Source organism: Tamandua tetradactyla, chromosome 3 (assembly GCF_023851605.1).
Source record: "Tamandua tetradactyla isolate mTamTet1 chromosome 3, mTamTet1.pri, whole genome shotgun sequence".
Lineage (NCBI taxonomy): Eukaryota > Metazoa > Chordata > Mammalia > Pilosa > Myrmecophagidae > Tamandua > Tamandua tetradactyla.
Window position 1 is genome coordinate 44,840,398 of NC_135329.1, and position 22,806 is coordinate 44,863,203.

Sequence of the window (22,806 nt, forward strand, 5' to 3'; positions counted from 1 at the left end):
AGAAAGTGTGAATTCTTCCAGCTGTATCATTTCTGAAATCTCATGAAAACTTATTTATGTGATATCATCTTTAACAATGAGATGGGACATATTGTAGAGAATGATACAGACAAATGAAGTGGGGGTAAGCAGAGGTTGAGGCCCTGGGGGACATATAGAAACTTGAAACTTGTAAAGAAAATAGAGAACCTATATCATGAAAGATAACAGGTTTCAGAACTTTCTTAGAGTTGAGGTAATTTTTGGTTATGCAAATACATTATGGTGACATAGAGAAACACAGTGAAAGGTATACCTCTTAGTTTAGAAAGCCATTAAATATGAAACTTTACTGTTCAATTAAAATAAATATAATTTGTTTTATCTGTTTATCGAGGTGAGTGTCATAAACTATCTTTGATGACTGAGCCATGACTCTTAGATTTCCTAATCATACCAGATTTATGTAGTAGTTCTGTTGTTACTTCTTTTCAGCTTCTGATAGCCGTGTCATTGGGTGAAGCACATGAAAAATGCTACTGTATTGTTGCTGTTTTTTGGATTTATGGAAAGTTTTTAATGTGTTTAAATTCTCTGAATGTTAATATCATCAAAGTCTTTTTTTCTTCTGGACTTGACATACAATTTCTTATGTGATCCTAAAACCTGGTAGTGTACATTTAGTTTCACTTTCACTTTACCTCACTTTACTATTAACAATACTGGAGTTACAAATGCTTATTACCAGCTGAAACAAGTTAAACAAAATAAACCATGCTTTAGTAATTTATCTATAGCCATCCATTGTTGTAGGCATAGGTATTATGTAAACTCCCAAAAACACTTATTAGAAAATAATTTTGAGTATATTATGGATGTAAACATCTGTTTCTTCATATGTATTTGTATTTTTTTGCTCTTTTAGAAACTGAACATAAACAGAAACAGTATATTTCAAGTCTTGGCTTCAGAAGCTTTTTTCCTTGTGAATAACAAATATTAAAATTTCTGGATCTTCCTCTAAATGAGACAGTCTAAATCATGAGCACATTTCCGCTGCTATCAGAATAAATTTCACTACTTCTTCTCTTCCTTGAAAATGAATAATTACAACAAAGGTAATAGTACTAGTGGTGGAAGTTATAAAATTAGTATTACATGAGTGATAAGATTAAAACAATGGCAATAATAATAAATTATTATTATTTATAATAATAATATGGAATAGTATGGAATACCAGTCGTGTGTTAAGTATGTTAACAGGACATATTGTTACATTAGATCCATAAAACAAAACTTTGAAATAAATTGCTATTTGTTTTTGTTCACATTTTATCCATCCGGTGTAGAAAAAGAAATGTGTGCTAGTGTCTGCTGAGCCCTGGGAGTGCAGAGGTCAGCAGTCAGACACAGTTTTTGCCCCCAAAGACCTTATATTTCATGTGGGGGCTGGAGGGGGGGGCGTGAAACATACAGGCATAATAAAAAATCACATGGAAGAATGTCTGATTGAACGTGGAGAGAAGATACCCAGGAGGCCAGGATGGCAATTTACAAGAACTTAAAGAAATAGAATTTACCTACATAGAGGCATCCATGAGAATGTCCCTGAGGAATTGATGCTTTTATGATTGAAAGAGTAGAAGTTAAGTAGGTGAAGTACAGAAAGTCTGCTCTGTTCAAACAGAGAACAACATGAGCAGAGGGAGAGCACAGAAGAGCCGGGAGCTCTAAGAGAAGGGCAGCCTGCCTGGAGCGATGAAGATGAGGGGTGAAGGCTGGGCTGAGTGACCGAGGAGTCTGAATGTGGCAATGATGGTCCCGCCTTGAGGTCACGCTGAGGGGCTTCTCTTTATCCCGTGAGAGATTTGGAGTGCCGTGAGGGGGTGGAACCATGAGGTGATCACATTCATGTTTTGAAAAATCACTTGGGCCGCAATGTGGAAAGCGGATTGAAGAGGAATCAGAGTAGTTGCAGGGTGCCCAGGTGGCCTGCTTTTGCAAAATTGGCCGGGCAATTTGGAGGGAGAGATGTAAATAGAATCAAGAGCCATTTAGGAGATAAAAGTCACAGGATTTGGTGATAGATTGCTGATAATGGTGAGTGAGGGAGATGCTAAGCATCGTAGGTTAAAGGCTTCGGCAGGTAGATCAGCCAGGTAACTTTATGCTCATCATAAGGAACAGGAGAATCAGATGTATGTGTGGAACAAGACATTCAATCAGCATTAGCTGTTAATATTATTGCATTAGAGATTAATTATGACAGAATAGTTGGCTTTCTTTATGCAAAATTTAAGACGTTACATCCCTATCTTATACAAGTTTTCAGGAAAAAAAAAACTTTCAGAAAAAATAAACATGATTATATTTGCATAAATGTTCAGAGGGGAAGTTTTAAAACCAAATTTAAAAATTAGAAACCCTTGAAGAATCAGATTGGAATTTGACCATGTTACAATGACTTCATATTTATAGATTTTTTTTTCAGCAAAAATCCCATAAATCAAGTTAACTAACAGAGAATGAGCTGGGAGAATATGTTTTCAATTAATGTAACTTACAAGGGATTTGTTTCATTATATATAGAATTCAATTAATAAGAGAAAAAAGTCCATTGGTGTTAACAGGCAGTCCACTAAAGCAAAAATGTGTAAGACCAACAAACTTATCAGTTATGCTCAAGCTCCCTAGTAATCAGGGAAATGGAATTTAAAATATCAATGAAATGTCATTTCACAACTATAAGATTAAAAAATTAAAAATGCAGTAATCCCAGATGTCATGTGGTATGTGGATTTCCAAAAACTCTCATGTTATATAATTTGGTTAGAGAATTTGAAAATACTCATGCCTTGTGATCCAGAAATTGCATTTCAAAATGTGTACTGAAGAAATATATTGTACTTGTAACAAGATGTGTAAAACATTGTCTCATGGCACTGTAATAGCAAAATCCTATAAATGACCAAGATTCCAGAATGTGCTTGTTTATGAATGATTAAGAGCAATTTTGTATGAAATAGGAAAAAAAATAACTAGAAAAAGTTCAGAGCCTGTGTTCTAGAAGATTACATGCATTGTGTCAACTTCATGCAATGAAATATTATACAGCTGTTAAAATGAAAGAGGGCTATCTCTCTACACATCTCCTTTTGGCAGCCTACTCATCTGCTAAACTATTAGCATCCTGCTCTCTGTGCCAAATTATCTGTCAGAAGGAGATTCTCCTAGTATCACCTCTGGTGGCAAGGAGGGGTGGTTCTCACTGCGTGGAGGGTCTCCAGATGATGCCAAAGCCTGCCACCTAGCGGTGCTAGGGTCCCAGCCCACCCCATGGTTTTGCACGTGTGGAAGTCGCCAGCAGACTGACTCACACAGGCACTGGATAGGTTTACTCAGAAAACAGACAAAGCAAGGTCAACGTCAACACTGTTTATTAGTCCCCTGTGACAAACAAATCTCAACACAGTTGGCTGACATAGGGAGATGTGCTCACGCCTCTTCTTCTGCCACAAAACGAAGGATACCATTCCTTCCTCACTGGGAACAGATAAAGTAGCAGGGTTGAGCCAAGTGCCTTGAATTTGCATATTTAGTCTGGGACTGTTTGTCTGGGCTCAGGGCTAAGGGTGAAGGAAATTACGGGCAGACCACTGTCTGCTAAGGATGAATTTTACCATCCTAGGCACCGGGCCAGCACATCTGCTCCCAAGCTCAGGGTTTACACAGGTCCCAATAGTCTCCTGTTACGTAATTTTCCATACATCTAAATTGTGATAACAAGGTTGAGAAAAGTAGTTACAGAGCAACATATACTGTAGGACACCTTTTCTACATGTTTAAAAACTTTTATAGCTACCCTAAATAATATTTATTAACGCAAATATTTGGTAAATGTGTAAACATTTTCACTGGAAAGAAAATTAGAGTGGTTACCTCTGAAAGACAAAGGGGAACGGAATAGGGAAAGTGGGTTTTTCAAATATGTCGTTAAAAATTGTGTGTGTGTGTGATTTATTGTAATACACAGATACAGAGTGCAATTTAAAATTTTGCCTGTGAATTCACATATACATTAAATAAACTTTAAAAATTACAGTAAGTGGATTTTATCCTCATATTCGGTTTCTGTTGACAGGTAAGCCATTTGCTGGGCAGCTCTGTATGCTTGGCAAGTGAATGTGATGTTGTGTGACTGTTTTGAATATTAGAAATTAAATACACATATAACTTCCAAGTGTAGAACACATAGTAGGTATTCTATGAATGGCATATTTTTACTTAAATGATGTGATGATATGAAGCATCTTGTAAGTAGTCAATACTAGTCAAACATTTAAAAAATTAGAGATTTCAAAGAAATCTCTAAAAAAGCACGGCCTCTGGCATTCTCAGTTGTGCTTTATCCCTTCTCCTCAAGCCTTTGTTATATTTTCTTGCATATGTCTGACATTCATACATAATAAATAAGATATTTGTTGATCAGTAGACTGTTTTGCAAAATATATAGATTTGAGCATATCAGGGTGCATCTGTAGGGATGCTAGTAGGGACATAAAAATGATTAATTCACCACATATTTTTAAAATTCCTTTAAAACACTGATTTCAAAGGAAGCTCTGAAGTTCTACTCAGTGCATCAAACGGGAGACACCATCTTGCAGAAAGAAAGGAAGAAATAAGCAATTTTAGGGGAGCTGAAAAGAGACATTATTAATGGTTAGACAATGTTTTTGTTTATTAACTCACAATCAATATGCATTATTCTGAATAATTTCTGCAAAATAAGGTTCCCACTCATGGGATGAAGGTGAACCTACTGGAAATGCCTGCTTCAGTGCTCAGATATTTGTGGACAGGTAGGGCTTTGATGCTGCACTAGGCTCAGTTGCTCTCTTTATTCGTAGAAGCACTGTGGTCAAGGCAGGAGAGTGAGGTGTGCTTGAGGAAAAAAGCAGGTCAGATCTGGAGAAACAGAAACAGGCATAAAATCAGTCGTGAAAAACAACCCGAAGACCTTAGGGTAATACAGGGATCTGTGATGTAAATGTTTTAACAATAACTGCTAAAGAAGTTTTAATCACTGATCATTTTGCAGCAGTAGTCACTCAATATTTAACAAGCGTGGAGATAGAACTATGATTTTCACATGTGTATCAGCCATCATGCTGAGACCTCTTTTTGTCCTTAGAAAGTGCTTACCGAGGGTTTCTGTATATATCGTGCTGTGATTGTTATCAGGGATGTGAAGAGATTGATAACATCGTCTTGTTCTTGACAGGCTATTTGAATATAGCTCATGTGTGTAAAAAAGCTGTAGTTCCAATGGTGTTAAATATTTGTAGTGGAAATAAATGGCATCAACTCTTAATAATAGTGGCTCTTAGAGGAGTAATGCCAGAGAGTTTGATGATTGGAGAGGTGTTCTTACAATAGACCAAGAGGAGGTGGTGTGATGATGGCTCAGTGGCAGAATCCTCTTCTGCCATGCTGGAAGGCCCCAGGTTCGATTCCCCGTGCCTGCCCATGCAAAAATAAATGAATAAAAAAATAGTCCAAGATGGAAAAGTTATCTTAAATCAGTTGGGGGAGAAAGGTAGATCTGATGTGAGCAAAATGACATAAGAATGTCAGACTTGTGTCGAGTGTATTGAGCTGCCTACTTTGACTCAACTTCTGATAAACATTAGATCTAACATCATAGAGGATCTGGAGGACATGCTGAGAAGTTCATATTTTTCTCTATCATTGGATATGTGAATGAAAGGGGCATTAGTGATTATAAATTGATATCTTATAATGATTCATCTGGCAGCGATATATATACAGGATGATTGGGTAGGAGACCAACCAGAATGATTTAAGATTACTCTATCTGTGAAGTGAGGAGAACTTAAGGAAAGGAGGGCACAAATATGCTAAAGACGAATGAGGAACCTACAGGATGTGGCATGGGGGGTAAGGAGGGGGAGGAATCAAGGATGACTACAAACTTTTGATCTGGAAAGAGAGCCAAAGGAAATTAGTATTTACTGAAAAACTCATATGTAACTGCAGATTGTTCAAATCTAAAGGAACATTATCTCAATTAATGATAAAACCACTGTTAATTATGCTGGAATATTAAGCAGTTTTAACTGAATGATAACTACAGTTTCAGGTAGCCCTGCAATGAGAGGTAGAGGACTTATCATTATTGAGTCTCTGGTACAATGAATTTAGATGGTCATTACCTAGCATTGATTCCATCATGAAACCATCTCCAAATTAATAATATGCATTTCAAATGCAGGAACTGAAAATAAATGAAATAACATTTTTACACATGCAATCATTTCCAAGGCTTCAGCTCTTGCATACCACAGATTGATGAAATTTATGGGGACCAAAAAAAATATGAAAGTAGGCCTAAAAGAATGCAGATAAATAGGCATGTTCCCAATTAATGTATTAAGTGTTTTTATGGAGAAATGTGTGATGCTTTGGGGCACCTGGTCAGTCCCCTACCCTTATATTATAAGAAGTCAAGTAATTTTTTCCTGCAGGTAATGATACACAAGCTGACACCTGAGACAATAGTAATAATTATTCAGGAAAGTTGAAGAGAGAGGAGTTTTCAAGGAATAGAGAACAGACAATTTGTTCAAATATTTTAGAGACAAGAGAAAAAAGAATGATACTTAAGAGAAACTGCTTGAAATTGTGCGTTCATAACTAAGCAGTCGGTGGCTGAGAGAAAAGGCTGGGTAGTTAATCAGCTTTTGGATATAAAGGTTTTATAAGCCGAGTTAAGGTACGCAAAATGCAGTAAAGAACCATGCAATGGGAATTGATGGTTGTTATAATGTTTTTAAATTTAATTTTCAAGTAAAGTTCACTTTGACCCTATTATGGAAGATATTTTGGATGTTCTAATACTGGAACCTGAGAGAGGGATTAACTGTTGACTAGGTGAATGCTGTTAATTAAGGTGAATGCTGTTAATTAAGGATATAGCCATTGTATGGGTTTGAAACTATTATGTACCCCAGAAAAGTCATGTCCTATAATCCTTATTCAGTATTGTGGGGTGGGGTCTTTTTGATTGTTTCCATGGAGATGTGACCCACCCAATTGTGGGTAGTAACTTTTGATTTGATGGTTTCCATGAAGATGTATCTCCATCCATTCAGGTGTGGTTGCTTACTGGAGTCCCTTTAAGAGGGAACCATTTGAAAAAAGCTTTAGAACCGACAGAGCCCACACAGCCAGAGACCTTTGGAGATGCATAAAGAAAATGTCCCCAGAGAAGCTGTTGAAGAAGCCTGGAGAGAAAGCTAGCAGATGTTATTATGTGCCTTTCCAGCTAAGGGGGAAACCTCAAACATCATTAGCCTTCTTGAGCCAAGATATCTTTCCATGAATGCTTAGTTTGGACATTTTTATAGCTTTGCTTTAATTTGGACAGTTTCGTGGTCTAAGAACTGTAGATTTGCAACTTAATAAATTCCCTCTTTAAAAAGCCATTCTGCTTCTGGTATACAGCATTCCAGCAGCTTTTAAAAATGAAAACAGCATGGAATGGAAAACAGTGGAAAGATGAGAGAGATATTTGGATAAGAGACTGGTCAGGGCATGCTGATTGAGTGGATATGTGGGATGAGAAGCTGAAAGAGTCAAGGATGACACTGAGATTTTTAACTTGTGACAGATTGTTGAATGGTGAGTCATCCTCTAAGGAACAGGACACAGGCGGTCAATAGCAAGACTGGGGTTTGGATGGGGCTCTGTCTCACTCCACAGTCTGTGTTTTTTCTCTTCTACACAGCACACTAAATCGGCCAGATGGTGACAGAGAGAACAAACCTAAATTAAGTAAGCTGTCAAGCAGTAGCAGCATTTCAGAGTGACAACTCTGGGAGGCAAAAGTTCCCACAATGACATTTTTACAACAAGAGAGCTATTCACAAAATCCACTCATTGTCAGCACCGTCCAGATGGGCCTCTCATTGTTCTAGATTAGTTTATTGAGTTCTGTGATTTTTCTCCAAATTTTTATTAATGAATGCTTTTAAAAACAGAGAAAAGTTGAAAGAATAGCATAGTAAATAGCATATACCCATCACCCAGATTCCATAATTTTATATATATATATAATTATTATTATTATTTTTGCATGGGCAGGCACTGGAAATAGAACCTGGGTCTCCGGCATAGCAGGTGAGAACTCTGCCTGCTGAGCCACAGCAGCCTGCCCTATATTCTTTATCTGTAAGTGTGTTTTTTTCAAATTGTTTTGAACTGTTAAGAATCATTTACATTTGACATGAATTTCAGCCATAGAGTATGCCAGCCTGTCTGTAACATCAGGTAGTCCCACTATTAATAATAGTAAATTTCTCACATAATTGAGGCAGTAACTCACAAACTTCCCTATTTTTAAGACTAATTTATTTATTTTTTTACAAATAACAAGACATTGGCATCATGAAAACTTACTGGTTCCAACAGATTTTTACCTAATGGCTTCACCATTTATCAATGCTCCTTCTGGATCATGTTTTTTCATTGAAGTTGAAAAAATGGTGATTTTCTATTACGCTTATTAATGACCATTATTCTATAAAGGCGAGATTTCCTGTATCAACTGGAGATACATTACAGTTCCTTTTAAAAAGGCAAGATCAAAGTTTAATGCTGATTCTTTAATTACCAACTTTCAGAGTAAGGAGTTGTTCAGTGATCCCTCCAATAGCGGCAATAACGATTTCTTGTCTCTGTCTCTCATTCTTTCTTTTCTCTTTAATAAAAAAAAAATTGTGATATAATATACACACACATATATATGTATGGATTTGTGTGTTACATGTCCACACATAAAATTTGGCGTATTAATCAGTTCCACTGTGACATTAATTGCATTCCCATTGTGCAACCATCAGTGCTATTTCCTGAACATTGTCATCACCCCACACGGAAACTCTGTAACCCTTAAGCATCTCCTCCCATTTCCTCTTCCCCTCAGCCCCTGGTAACCTCTAATCTACTTTCTGTCTTTCTGTATTCACTTATGGTGGATATTTCATGTAAGTGGAATCCTATTCTTTGTCCTTCTCTATCTGGCATATTCCATTTAGAATAATGTTTTCAAGTTCCATGCATTTTGTATCAGGTATCTGAGTATCACTCATTTTTACAGCTGAACAATGTTCCGTTATATGTGTAGACCGCACATTGTTGACTCCTCCAGCATCTTGTCCTATGTATCCACTCAGTCAGCGTGCCCTGAACAGTCTCGTGTCCAAATATCTCTCTCATCTTTCCACTGTTTTCCATTCCATGTTGTTTTTGTTTTTAAAAGCTGCCAGGAATACTATATACCAGAAGCAGAACTGTTTTTTAAAAAGGGAATTTATTAAGTTGCAAATTTATAGTTGTGAGGCCGTGCAAATGTACAAATTAAGGCAAGGCTGTAAAAATGTCCAGATTAAGGCGTCCATTCATCTGTTGATGGATACTTGGGTTGCAATCACTATTTTAGCTTTTCTGATTAAGTTGACATGAATATTGGTTTTTCTGTTTTCTGTTTTGGGGATATATACCTAGGAATGGAATTGCTGGGTCATATGGTAATTCTATGTTTAATTTTTTTGGGAACAGCCAGACTGTGTTCCACAGCAGCTGTACCTTTTTGTATTCCCACTAGCCATGCATAAGAGTTCTTTTTTTCCCTTTCCTCACCTATCTTTTTTTTTCTTTTTATTATTAACCCGTCCTAGTGAATGTGATGTGATATCGCTTTGTGGTTTTGATTCACATTTCTCTAACATCTAATAATGTTGAACATGTTTCAATGTGCTTGTTTGTTATTTGTGTATCTATGCAGAAATGTCTGTTCAAGCCCTTTGCCCTTTTTAAATTAGGTTGTCTTTATGTTGTTGAGTTGTAGGTGTCCTTCATATATTTTGGATGATAAACCCTTATCAGGTATATGAATTACAAAAATTTTATCCCAGCCTGTAGCTTTTCTTTTCACTTTTTTGATAATGTCCTTTGATGCACAAACATTTATAATTTTGATGAAGTTTGATGGTTATTGTTTTTATTCAAATTCTGCATTATAGCATTTCCTTGATTTATTTCACTTTCTTTTGTATTTCTTTTTTCTTCATTGACAATCTTAGTTTCTAATAATCCCCTCCCATGTTTACTTATTTGTTTATCTATATACACATTAAATATTTTCAAAATTATTCAAACTTCATAATTATTACCAAAATATTGTCAGCAATAAAATTATTGATTGAAGTTTATTTATTGCTTATTTAGGCTTTAGAATCAATTTAAGGTTAAATTGACTTATTTAAAATAGTTTCTAATGTTTGTATTTAGAATCTTCCTTTTATTTTACTTTTAGTTGTGAATATGTTAGCATTTATAGTGTACCAAATTAGAATACCAAAGGGAATACTCAGAATCCTTATTTCACTCCCTGTTTTCTCAGCCATGACCATTTTTGCCACCTGTTTTAAATAATTTTAGTTGTTTTATGGTTTATATTTATAATGTTTCTTTTTGAAAAAAAAGCAAATCTATGCATATTTAATTCTCTGTTCTTCTTGCCATAAAATTATCTATTGTAAATATTGTTCTGGACCTTAAAATATATCCTGAAAAATCACTCCTTATCAGTGGGTGATATCTTCCTTGTTCATGTATATTGATGTACCATAATATATATCCAACTAGCCCCTATATCGATGGACATTTTATTCTTAATAACCTTTCAAATACAAATAATGCAGCAGTAAATGTCTCTGTGCTGATGTTGCTTTGTATATGTGGAAGTGTAACTTGAAGTTAGATCCCTAGAGAAAGAATTGGAGGATCATATAATAAATGCAGTAATTTATTAGCATGCTTTCTTTTGTCTCATTGTGGGTGCTAACTGTTTTGTACTTCTGCGGACAATTTATGCAACTGCTATTTCCTGGAAGCTCACCAACAAAGAGTGCTATCAAGTGTTTCTGTATTTTCCAGTCAGATATTTAAGAAATGCCTTCTCAGTTGAGAGCTCAGAGCCCTCCTCCTTGCTTGCAAATGCTTATTTTCACAATTTCATGCAAATTTGGCTTTATTGTATTCTCCGTCCTCTAGTTATGCTTTAGAGACAGGCTGTTGCTAATTTTATTTGCTCTCCTTGTTTCTCTCTATCAGTTTTTGAGAGATATGCCTACTAATTTAAATTTAAACAGCTGCAATTTTCCAACGGGAAGCTGGAATTTATCCTCTTAATTGTGCAAAGTATTTTAACTGTATCTATAGTAGTTATTGTTGCCATGATACTATAATTTAATTATATATTGACCAAACAAGGCCTTGATTATAAATGGCATTGTATAAAAAGTATCCACTGAGCCTTAATCTCTAGTGCATATTTAATTGCATAAAAATCCTGACACATTAATCACATTATCAATGAAGGAGCTCTGATAACTAATTCATTTGGGATTGCCTGTTCTGTTAAGGCAGGCATGTAGTGAGCAGGGTCTACAAAGATAATGAAAATTAGTCTGGCTTCCAGGGGATCTATAAAGGTACTCTTAAGTTTTCTGTCAGTCTATGTTCTCTATTAAATATATTTTCACATATTAAGTCAGGCTATGAAAAATGATAACACTAGGTCAGGAATATGTAACCTATGGACAGTAGTTATAATAGTATTTTAATAATCTTTCATCAATTGTAACAAAATGTAACTACTGTTAAAAAAATGCTAGAATTACAAAAAAGTGTTACATCAACTGTAACAAATTTTCCACACCAATGCAAGTTTTGGTGGTGGTGTGGTATACAGGAATCTTGTACTTTATGCATGATTGCTCTGTAAACCCACAACTTCTCTAATAAAAAAAAATTAAAGCCATGCTATCATAGCTATATATAATAGTTAAAGGAACAGAAAAAGAGATAAGGCCTCAATTAGAGTTTAAAATGAAGCCAAACTGACTGGGTGTAAGGTATATTAGAATGCAGGATAAAAGATAATCGTGTATTACTCTAGAACTTCAGCTACTGTATGAGACTAAAGGCAGGGTGATTTACTATGTCTGGAACCTAAATTTTCTGTAACAACAAATATATAGCTTATTTAAACAACCCAAATTCCTGCAGTCCAGAACAGGAACAAGGCCTTGTAATTCTGTACAGCTTAATATAATACCAGGATACATCATAGACTATGGTGGGTTGATAATTAAAACAGCATTGGTAGAGGAGGGTGCAAGGGTAGTTCAGTGGTAGAATTCTCACCTGCCATGTAGAAGACCTGAGTTTGATTCCTGGCTCATGCACTTCCCAGGACAAACAAACAAGCAAAGAAAGAAAGAAAACACGAACAAAAATTCATCAAATGGTACTGCAATAATGGGATACTCATATGGAAAAGAATGAAATGTAAACCCCGCCATGCACACAGCAAAAATAAAAATAAAAAATAAATGAATGAAGTATGGACAGAGTCCTTTGAGTATCTGAAGGGAAAACAAATATATACATCTGTAAGACTCTCCCATCTGGGAAACCTCTCAACCACTGGGACTCCTAAGAAAATGGACCAAGTCCTGAATTTTGAGGCTTGCCCTTATGAAACATTTCTTTAGGGGGACGCTATGACTACCCATAACAGGGCCTAAGAGTTGCTTCCAGGAAGCCTCTTTGTTGCTCACATGTGGCCCCACTCTCTCTCTCTAAGTCCAGCTCTGCAAAGAAAATAATTGCTCTCCCCTCCACATGGTACAAGCCATTCAAGTATGAAAATCTCCCTAACAACGTAGGTCATGATGCCTAGGGATGAGTCTGGCCCTGGCACCTTGGAATCTTCCTGAAAAAAGGGGGAAAAGAAGTGTAATAAATTAAGTCATCTGTGGCCAAGAGAGATCAAATGGAGTCAAGAGGCTGTTCTGGATGCTACTCCTATGCAAGCTTCAGTTAGATAGTGATAATTGCCATGGTTCGCTAAACCCCATCAACATCACTCCTGTTGATTCTTAAGAATACCTAGGGCACGGACTGAGACTCCATATAGGTTTCATGTACTAGGTTTGCCTCCCTGGAATCTATAATTCTTGGAGGGTCCTAGCTCAGATAAATACTGAAACTCAAAGGGACCAGCTTGCCAGGATTATCAATTAATGTCTTCCAGCTATTCTTTAGTGTGGACGCCCCTTTTCAGCATGAAAAAGTCAGAATGGGCATTGCCCAAAGATGTCTAGAGATTGGGAGAAGGATTAAAGGAGAAGGAAGTGGTATAACAGAGAAAGTAGGATTTAACAAAGGAGTATAGCTGCTGAATCACTGTATTAATGTTCCTTCTAACCTCCAGTTTTATGGAGTAGCTAGAAGGAAAAATCTGAGATGGTGGAATGGTGGTCCATGACAAACTCTGGGATCTGTTCTGTAACTTCTTGTTAAGTGTGCTTTGAAAATGACTGCTTTTTTCTTTCTTTGCTTTGAATATATGTTATATTTTAAAATTAAAAAATGTTTCAAAAAGTCCTACTGTCAAATCAAAGTACACATTTCATAATTAGTTACTGCATTTGTCGTACTATTAAGAAATTACTTTATCACAATAGTATTTCTAGATGATTCATCAATTTATTACTGATAACATTATAATTACTGAAGATTCTCAAGTGCAGTAAAATAATTTCAAAATTTTTCATTAAATCTTCAATTTGTGCTAAATAACAAATGGTCAGCACTTTTAAAAAGTTGTACAAAAGCTGTTCTCTTTCCCTTGTGTTTCATTTTCTTGGTTGTTCAAACCGATAGCATGGAATTGGTCAGGATAAACAGTGGGCATTTATTAGCTTACGGTTTTAAGGCTAAAAGAAAGTCCAAATCAAAGTGACAAGGTGATGCTTTCTCCCTGAGGACTGGTGATCCTGGAATGGCTGCCAGATTTCTTTGGTCATCAGCTTGTCATAATGCAAGTTGTATGGCAGCACCTCCTGGTCTTCTCCTTCCCTTCAGGTTCTGTTTCAGTTTCTTGTTTCCTGTTTTTTTTCTTTTTTCTTTTCTCTGTCTGAATTTCATTCTGCTTATAAAGGATTCCCATAACAGGATTAAGCCCTAGTGTGACTGGGGTGAGCCCATCTTCTTGACTGAGGTAACCTCATCAAAAGTCTTACCTACGATGGGTTCACATCCATTAGAAGGTATTGGATTTAAGAACATATTTTCTGGGGTACATACAACTTCAAACACAGTATCTTCTACTCTATTAATATACTATTTTGAGTACCAAAATAGTAATAACTAAGGTGAAGACCGTAATCAAAATTAGGATGCTTTGCTGATACATGTTCATATATAAGGAGTAAATTCCTTTGAATTTTGACCGAATGATTTTTCAAATATAACATCTGGATAGGAGTATTACTTAAAGCATGCAAAGCAGCTTTTTGTGATATAAGGAATGGTTAGATTATGGTTATATAATCTTTTCTAGAACTTGGAAGTTTTTGAATATTCATTTGCCCTGCAGAATGAGCCAGGAGTGGTTAGATGATAGTTAAATAATCATTTCTAGAACATTGGGAGTTGTTGAATATCCAACCCTCCTTTCCCCCTGCAGAAAGATTGTTTTAACATAAAACATTGGCTGGCATAATGAGATAATTTTGGCTTTGAATCTGCATTTGTACTTTGTAATTAAATTACCATTTATTTGCAGAATAAAATTTGTGTCCACTTCATATCTTATATTCAATATGTGTCCCTGATTTTTGCTGAGAGGAAGTTCTTTGGTTAAAGAAAAAAAATGATAATTACACAAATAAAAATTTCAGTTCTCCAGGTCCCATTTTATGGCTCTAAATGGACACTGAGGTATTGAATTTTATTTTTAAACAAAAAATAATGAAGTGAAGCCCATGTGGTTAACACCACAATTGGCACAACTGAAATATTTGAAAAGTTTATTGTGACTTAAGGAAAAAAATTCCTAAAACGCTGTTCTCAAATCTAATGCTACGAGAGTTATGATAAAATTACTTGAAAATTAGTTCAATTTTACCATGTGAATTTGCTCAGTGTTATTGAGGGAAATGTACAGAAATTAATCTCAAGTACTTGTTTGTAAATATGGAAAATGTTCTTTAGTGTAAGACATTTCCTTCACACAAAAAAGAAACCTTTTCGTATCATATTAGCTTACATGTTCAGCAATTCAAGTAAAGAATTATGATGACATTAATTAGGGAAATGATATTTCATTCCTTTCAATAAGAAAACGCATACTTTATTTTCCTTCCTTGGTTCGGATTATACATGAACAGACTAAGTCTTTTTTTTTTTTTTTGCACAGTGCTAAAACAACCAGACAATTCCAAGGGGGAAAAAATCTATTAAACACTGTTGAGTCAAAACAAATAAGTAGTTGCTTTCTTTAAAGTAGGCTTTTGTAATCCAGTATATTTTTTTAAGCCAGCAATTTTGGTGTTCTGTAAATGGATCCTCAGGTACATATAGGCTCAAGAGGACTTCATAAACCCTTAATCAGGAAAGAAAGAGGGTTTGCTACATAATTATACAATTTAATCATTATGGTTTCTTATTCTGGTTAACAAGACAAAGGCAGTCGATTATTTTGCCCTTCTGCACTCAAAAGACGAATTCCCAAGACACCAGCATTTCAAGGAGAGAAAAAGTTTACTGCTAGGTGCTAAGCAGGAAATCAGATGGCCTATCAGCCCCAAAATTTGTTTCCCCGAAGTTTGTTAATTCCGATCGTTTTATAGTATAAAAAGATGAACAGGTTTTAGGATAATGAGCACAATGGTTCTAGATGATGTAATTAGACGTGTTCTAAAAATTGAGTATGTATGTTTGATTACACGTTTAGTTGCAGAATGTAAGAAAATGCCAGATGTGAAAAGATGGGAGTGATTTTTATAATGAGGTAGGAGTCACTTCTAGGTTAAAGTCTAAGCTGCTGCACATGTCAGGTGGGTCCATTTTGGATAGATCCAGGTTTTTTTATCAAGATAACTTTGGACTTGGAGTGGGTTAGTTCTGGGCTAACACAAAACTCTTCATTAATAGACATTAGGGGCTGTCTTTAGTGATCACAAGGGTCTAAAATTGAAACTTGTCAGACTAATCTGACAAGTTAAGATTAGTCATAAGGTTTTTGCAGTCACAAAGGTAACAAGATAAAGCTTGTACCGCCCTTGTAAGAGACCAAGGCAGCTGGATTATAGTTCACAGATGTCAGGAATTTCCCTCTGTCTACTCCAGTGTACCAGAAGTCAAAAAGGAATCTCTGTATGATGATTCAACAACCATAATATCCCATAAATCCTAATTTCTGGGTTACAGCTCCTTCTCCTCACTTGATAATTATCCCTCAATATTGAGGGATATCTGGACAATGACTCTTCTTTTTCAGGCTGAAAAATGGGCATGATATCATGGGGCAGAGGGATGAAACTGGTTGATATTCTTGGAGAGACCCATATTTCTGGGTTTCATAACTTATCTGGCTTTGGAACAATCCAGAGGCTTTAAGTCTTCTGAAAAACAAACTTTTGCAGAGCCCAGAGTATGCCTCAGGGTTTCCAGGAACACTGATGGTTAAGGTTTGTCATTCCATGGTAGTTTGTATAAAAATAACCTGCAGAATGACCTATCAACTCCACTTGAAATTTCTTAGCCATTGGAACTCTATTTATTTTTCCCCATTTGATCAACCAGGATGCCAGGTCCAAACTCATCCCTGTGAATCATGCCCCATTATTCCAGGGCCAGGGTTACACTGCTGGAAGGTATGTCCCATGTAGGGGGGAGCTCAGAGTTTGGTTTAGAGATTGAGACCACATCTTGAGCAACAAAAGAGTTCTCTGGGGATGGCACTTAGGCATTAATTACAGCTAGGGCTCAGCTTTGCATTACAGGAATAAGTTTCATAAAAGCAAGCCTCAAAATGATAGGCTTGACTTATTAAATTAGGAGCCCCTATTGCTTAAGAAAGTATCAGGAATTCCCCAAGTGGGGAAGTTTCACTTCTTCTTCAGTCCCTCAAAAGATTTTGCAAATGCTTTCTCATTTTCTGTCCAAAATACTCTGGAATGAATCAAGGAATAACATTAACTTGTATAGAATATTAAGATTTTATTTTTTATTCTAGGTTATGTGCCAAATAAAGCTGAATTACATTGTGTAAATAAACTGATTAGGCAGGTTAAATTTCTGTGTGCTATTTTTGGGCAAAATAAGCATCTCTTCTATTGGTCTCACACAAAAGTTAAAAGTTTTAAAATACAGACAATATAATCTTTTACCCTGTGTGCTGGTTTGAAACTGTAATGCACTCCAGAAAAGCCATGAATTTTTAATCCAACCTTGTGGATGCTGACTTATTGTGGGTAGGAACTTTTGATTAGATTATTTCCATGGAAATGTGACCCTGCCCATTCAAGGTGGGCCTTAATAATTTTACTGAAGTCCTTTAAATGGAGACATTTTGGAGAAAGCACAGATGTTGAAGAGCTGACCTAGATACTCTTGTTTGAATATGCTTACCTAAGAAATAAATTCCACAGTTTGCCCCAGAGAAGATAAGAAAGGACCCACAATTGCTTAGAGAGGGGAGGCCACTGGAATCAGGAGCTGAAAGCAATGAACTCTTGGAACAAAGGATCAGCAGACATTGTCATGTGTCTTCCCATGTGACAGAGAAACTGGATGTGATTGGCCTTTCTTGAGTGAAGGTATCCTCTTGCTTTAATTAGGACATTTTCATGGCCTTAGAACTATAAATTTGTAACCTAATAAATCCCCTTTGTAAAAACCAATCCATTTCTGGTATCTTGTATTCCAGTAGCTTTAGCAAAATTGAAACACCCTGAATTCTGTTCTACCTTAGCTTTAATTAGATCAGCTTCATTCACATCTCTAATCAGAGTTTGATCACTTTTTCAGTTTCTTTAGCAGCTGCTGTGTAGAGTAATACTGATTTTCAGAGCTGGGGAACTAATTTTGTAATTTAGGTACCTCACAAATGTACTTAAAGTTCCAGGAAACTACCTGGTTCTACAAACAGCAAAGGATCTCAGAATTTAGAAATAATAGGTAAAGCTCAAGAGAAAATGTATCTGCTGTAAGAGCTTACAATATAAGCCCTAATTTTCTTATAAATGAAATATTATTTTTATGAATATTATATATAAAAAGAAATATTATTTCTTATAAATGGAAATTATTTATTATGAAATCTACTTTCAGAAATAAAAATATTTGACAGTTGACTTATATTGACAAACCATAGCAGAGATTTTGTTCTGTTTCATCTTCACATATTTAACAGTTATGTTAATTAACAGATAAAATATAATTTATGTATTTGTCTTGCTTTTTTTAATTCCCTTTTTGTTGCAGATGATTTATAGCTGATCCCATTTACTTTTAGAGAAGCATTAGAGCAAAGCAGTGTGACTGTCAATGAATCTGGTTGTTTCCAAGATCTGTAGCCTTTATGTAAAAATAACTGGAACCATGTCTAACAATATTGTATCATTGTCTAGCAAATCAGTATCAGGATATAACCTGGACAGTAAGAATATTGTCAAGATTTTGGCCATTTTATACAGTCTGTAAATATTTGCATAACATTGAACCCATACAAATTTATCTAGAAAAAGAATAGGAAATTTCCTTTAATCACGATAATACTTCCTAAACACCTTCTATGTAATATGCTAAACTATTTGGCACCTCACTTTTAACAAGGTGAAAGAACAAATCTTTTGTAACAGTTTTCTGTTAAAAGAAGGCTTGTCTTCTGAAATAAGGGATGATAAGGTCAACAGAAACATTGACAAGGACATTATTCTCATGTAAAATCTTTGTTTTCTAGACAAAGTACTTGGATGGTTAAGAAAAGCATTTTATAACTTTTCATTAAGAGCAGACTAACAATCCACATTATTTTAAGAGAGTGAAAATTAAACTTTAGTTTTGTATCAATACGTGGTTTGACACAAAAGCTTTTAAATTATTGTAAACAGGCGTATCAAATTTTTGCTCAGCATTGACTATGACAGACAGAATTCAGTTTTATAAACCTTTTACAACTTTCCATATTCATTCACGGCTTGTAGTTAGATACAAATAGTACTCACTTTAGCTAGAAAATATCATCATCTTAGTATGGAAAATGATAAAAATACTATCCATCCCACATACAGTCTTAGACTGCACATAATAAAATAAATTTGTTAAAAAACTCACAAAGCTTTTTTGAATCCACATACTTCCTTCTAATAACAGTATTCATGAAGGGGAGAAGAGAAGGAAATACAATAAAGTAATGGAAGAAGGAATAAATTTATATTAGGTTTGGAACACAGCCAGGCATTTATATACTTTATACTCATAACCCAAAATGACTACTTTACAATATACCTAAAATCTCTTAGCCTATTCCAGCACTACCTTCAAAGGTCAAAAGAGCCCAGGTTTGAAATATAATTAGTTTTTCAATAATTGAGGGATTTATATCCAGAAAACTCAATTTTTTTTCTCAACATTATTCCCAAGTGCTAAATAATACCAGGAATATGTTAGTTCACAAAATTAAGTTGTGACTTCAAAAAACTAATTTAGGGCTCTATTTATTCAAATGCTACTTTCTTGTTTAAAGGTGTTAAAAGTTTCATCTCTTCTATGAAGTCTTCTTAGGTCATTGTTTATCATCTGCTCTTTAGATTCTTCCAGCATTTTTATTCCTTTATTATTACTGTCTTATACTATGCCCTAGTACAAGTGTATTCTTAGTAGAACATGAACTCTTTAAAGGTGAGAATTCTATCTCCTGATTCATGACAGCACTTACTAACAAAAATGTACTAATTGACACTAACAAAGCCACTATAAATTCAAATTCTTCCACATACTGAGGAACAGATAGCAAAGTAACTAAAAACCAGAGTCTTTGAAATCCAGGTAACCAAGGTTATGAAAATCTCATTTATATTTCTTACTCAACTTAACTGATTTCTTAAATAAGATATATGAAGCATCAGCATAATCTCATTTTATTATTCAATTAAAAAATTCATCATCAAATTCCTTTATTGAGGTTAAAAAACTCTTTGTTTTTGCAATATTCTAAATTTATGAAAACCTTAAAAGTACATTGGCTATTACATTCTGGAAAATACACATCAATTGCTTAATTTGTCCCAAGCCTAAATACAGGAAATCTTTTCCATAACTCTCAAGGACCTTTATTTTACTTACTGAAATTGGTAATTAGATTTTATTCAGTTACTCCTATCCCAAGGCTATTCATATCTTGATGATCTAATTACTATGGTTACAATTGCAAAGGTATTATGGAAAAAAATAATTTTAATAAACATGGCCCATTCTGCAGCATTTCCTACGTCTATTATTTCTAATCTCCAGGCCCGGTTGAAAGAATTCTAAACCACACCGCCCCTGTCTTTCAGCACCAGTCCTTACTTCATGGCTACCTTGAAGTAAGGCCCTGCAGTCATGGATAGGTGGGACAGAAAGAATGACGCTTGACCTGTTGAATTTGAATTTAGAAGTTTTAAGTGAGGGCCCTAAGATTTTGAATTCCTACTCTTTTCTTAATTATTTCTAATAATTAGATTTATTTCACTTAAAGCTGTGACCCAGACAATTGGAAAAGATCTTTGCCTATTTTCCAGAGGCAACCCATTATCAGCCTCCTGCTGTCTTGGGGAAATTCCAGGGATGGTTTCTTTCCAGTGCTCAGGTTTGTTATAGTAACTGCAAAACTTATGCTCTGAACTTCACTGTTCAGAGGTTTTTTGGTTTTTTTTTCCCTTTTCTGAGGAGTACTAATTAATATATTTATATAAAGGCACTTATTTATTTTTAAAGCAATTCTGAAAGCGCTCTTTAAAATTTTTTTGTTAATTTGCTAATTACCATCCAGAGATATGAGAATATACATTGAATAGACAGGCAGACACAAGGCACAAATAGAAAGTAATCACTAACCAATTAGGAGCATTTGACCAATATAAATGCAGTAAGACACTAACAAATTTAAAGACACTTATAACTTACTATATATTTAAGTGACAACATTATAACTAGACCAGACATACTAATTAATAATTAAAGAGGCATTAAACACTTACTATATCTAATTAACACACCAATTAACAATTAAACAAGCATTAAATACTTACAATACCTAGGCAAAACACCAGTTAACAGTGAAACAGGCTGTTCTAGTTTGCTAGCTGCCAGAATGCAATATACCGAAAATGGAGTGGCTTTTTAAAAAGGGGAATTTAATACATTGCTAATTTACAGTTCTAAGGCCGAGAAAGTGTCCCAGTTACAACAAGTCTATAGAAATGTCCAATCAAAGGCATCCAGGGAAAGATTCCTTGGTTCACGAAGGCCGATGAAGTTCAGGGTTTCTCTCTCAAGTGAGAAGCACATGGCAAACACAATCAGGGTTTCTCTCTCATCTGGAAAGGCACATGGTAGATATGGTCAGAGTTCCTCTCTCAGCTGGAAGGGCACATGGCGAACATAGCATCATTTGCTAGCTTCTTCTCCTAGCTTCTTGTTTCATGAAGTTCCTGAGGGAAGCATTTTCCTTCTTCGTCTCCAAAGGTCTCTGGCTGGTGGACTCTGCTTCTTGTGCCTATATCATTCAGCTTTGCTCTCTCTGAATCTTTCATTCTCCAAAATATTTCCTCTTTTTATAGGACTTCAAAAACTAATCAAAACCCATGCCAATGGGTGGAGACACGCCTCTATCTAGTCCAACTTAACAATGACTCTTGATTAAATCATACCTCCAGGGAGATGATCTACAGTTTCAAACATACAATACTGAATAAGGGTTAGAAGAAATGGCTGCCTTTACAAAATGGGATTAGGATTAAAACATGGTTTTTCTAGGGTACATACGTCCTTTCAAACCAGCACACAGGCATACTTAATTTTGTTACATATCAACTAATTTTTTGGATGACTTATTTCCCAGGAGTATATTTAGACAAATTCAGGGCAGGGTTTTAAATTCTGTTCAGACAAACACAGGTCAGGGCCTCAACCCCGTGCCAAATGATGCCCAGAAAACAGAGAATTGTCGAGGTCAGAGTACAGAGGATTGTTCTGGAGGCAGGACCAGGCCTTAAAGCTAGGTCCAGGGGGATTCAAACTGCCATATTAACTCCCCGATCCACTTTTACCCTGATGATACACTCACCCAGTCAGATGTCCAAACTTGGAACTGAAAGCAGTTTCTCTTTGAAGCTTTTTCAGGTGCCAAAATTGTCTGGAGTGCTGGCAGAACAGAGACAAATCCAATTGCCAAGTCTCTAGACTAAATACAGTCCACTGGCCACAAAAGACTTGGTTACTGTACTTACCTGTTCTGTTGAAACTCCAGAGCCTAGGACAGTATACCTTCTATGATTGCCAAATTGTTACTGGACACTGGGGTTTCAAAGAGAAAAGCTTTATTGCTAGGTGTGAAGCAGTAGATCAGATAGCCTATCTTCCCAAAAATCTGTCTCCCCACACTGCAGTATTTCTTGTGGTTTTATCATTTCAAAAGATAGGCTGGTTTTACGATAATGAGAACAGTAGTTCTAGATCATGTAATTAGAGGTGATCTAAATATTGAGCATGCACATATTGATTACATGCTCAGCCGTAGAACCCATGTAAGAAAATGACAGACTTAATATGATGATAAGTGTGATTTTTAGTATTATAATGAGGTACAGGTGACTTATAGGTTAAAGTCAAAGCTGCTG

General features: G+C 35.5%; 1 protein-coding gene across 15 annotated transcripts in view; it reads left to right on the forward strand.

Moving 5' to 3' along the window:
- SNTG2 (syntrophin gamma 2) overlaps positions 1-22,806 on the forward strand; it is a 484,887-nt gene that overhangs the window by 74,134 nt on the left and 387,947 nt on the right. For 2 of the 15 annotated variants that reach the window (XM_077153055.1, XM_077153059.1), the window contains exon 2: positions 905-1,097. The exons of the other annotated variants lie outside the window; for them this stretch is intronic. The gene's annotated coding sequence lies outside the window, so the exon portion shown is untranslated. The remainder of the gene's footprint in view (positions 1-904; positions 1,098-22,806) is intronic. 15 annotated transcript variants of the gene reach the window in all.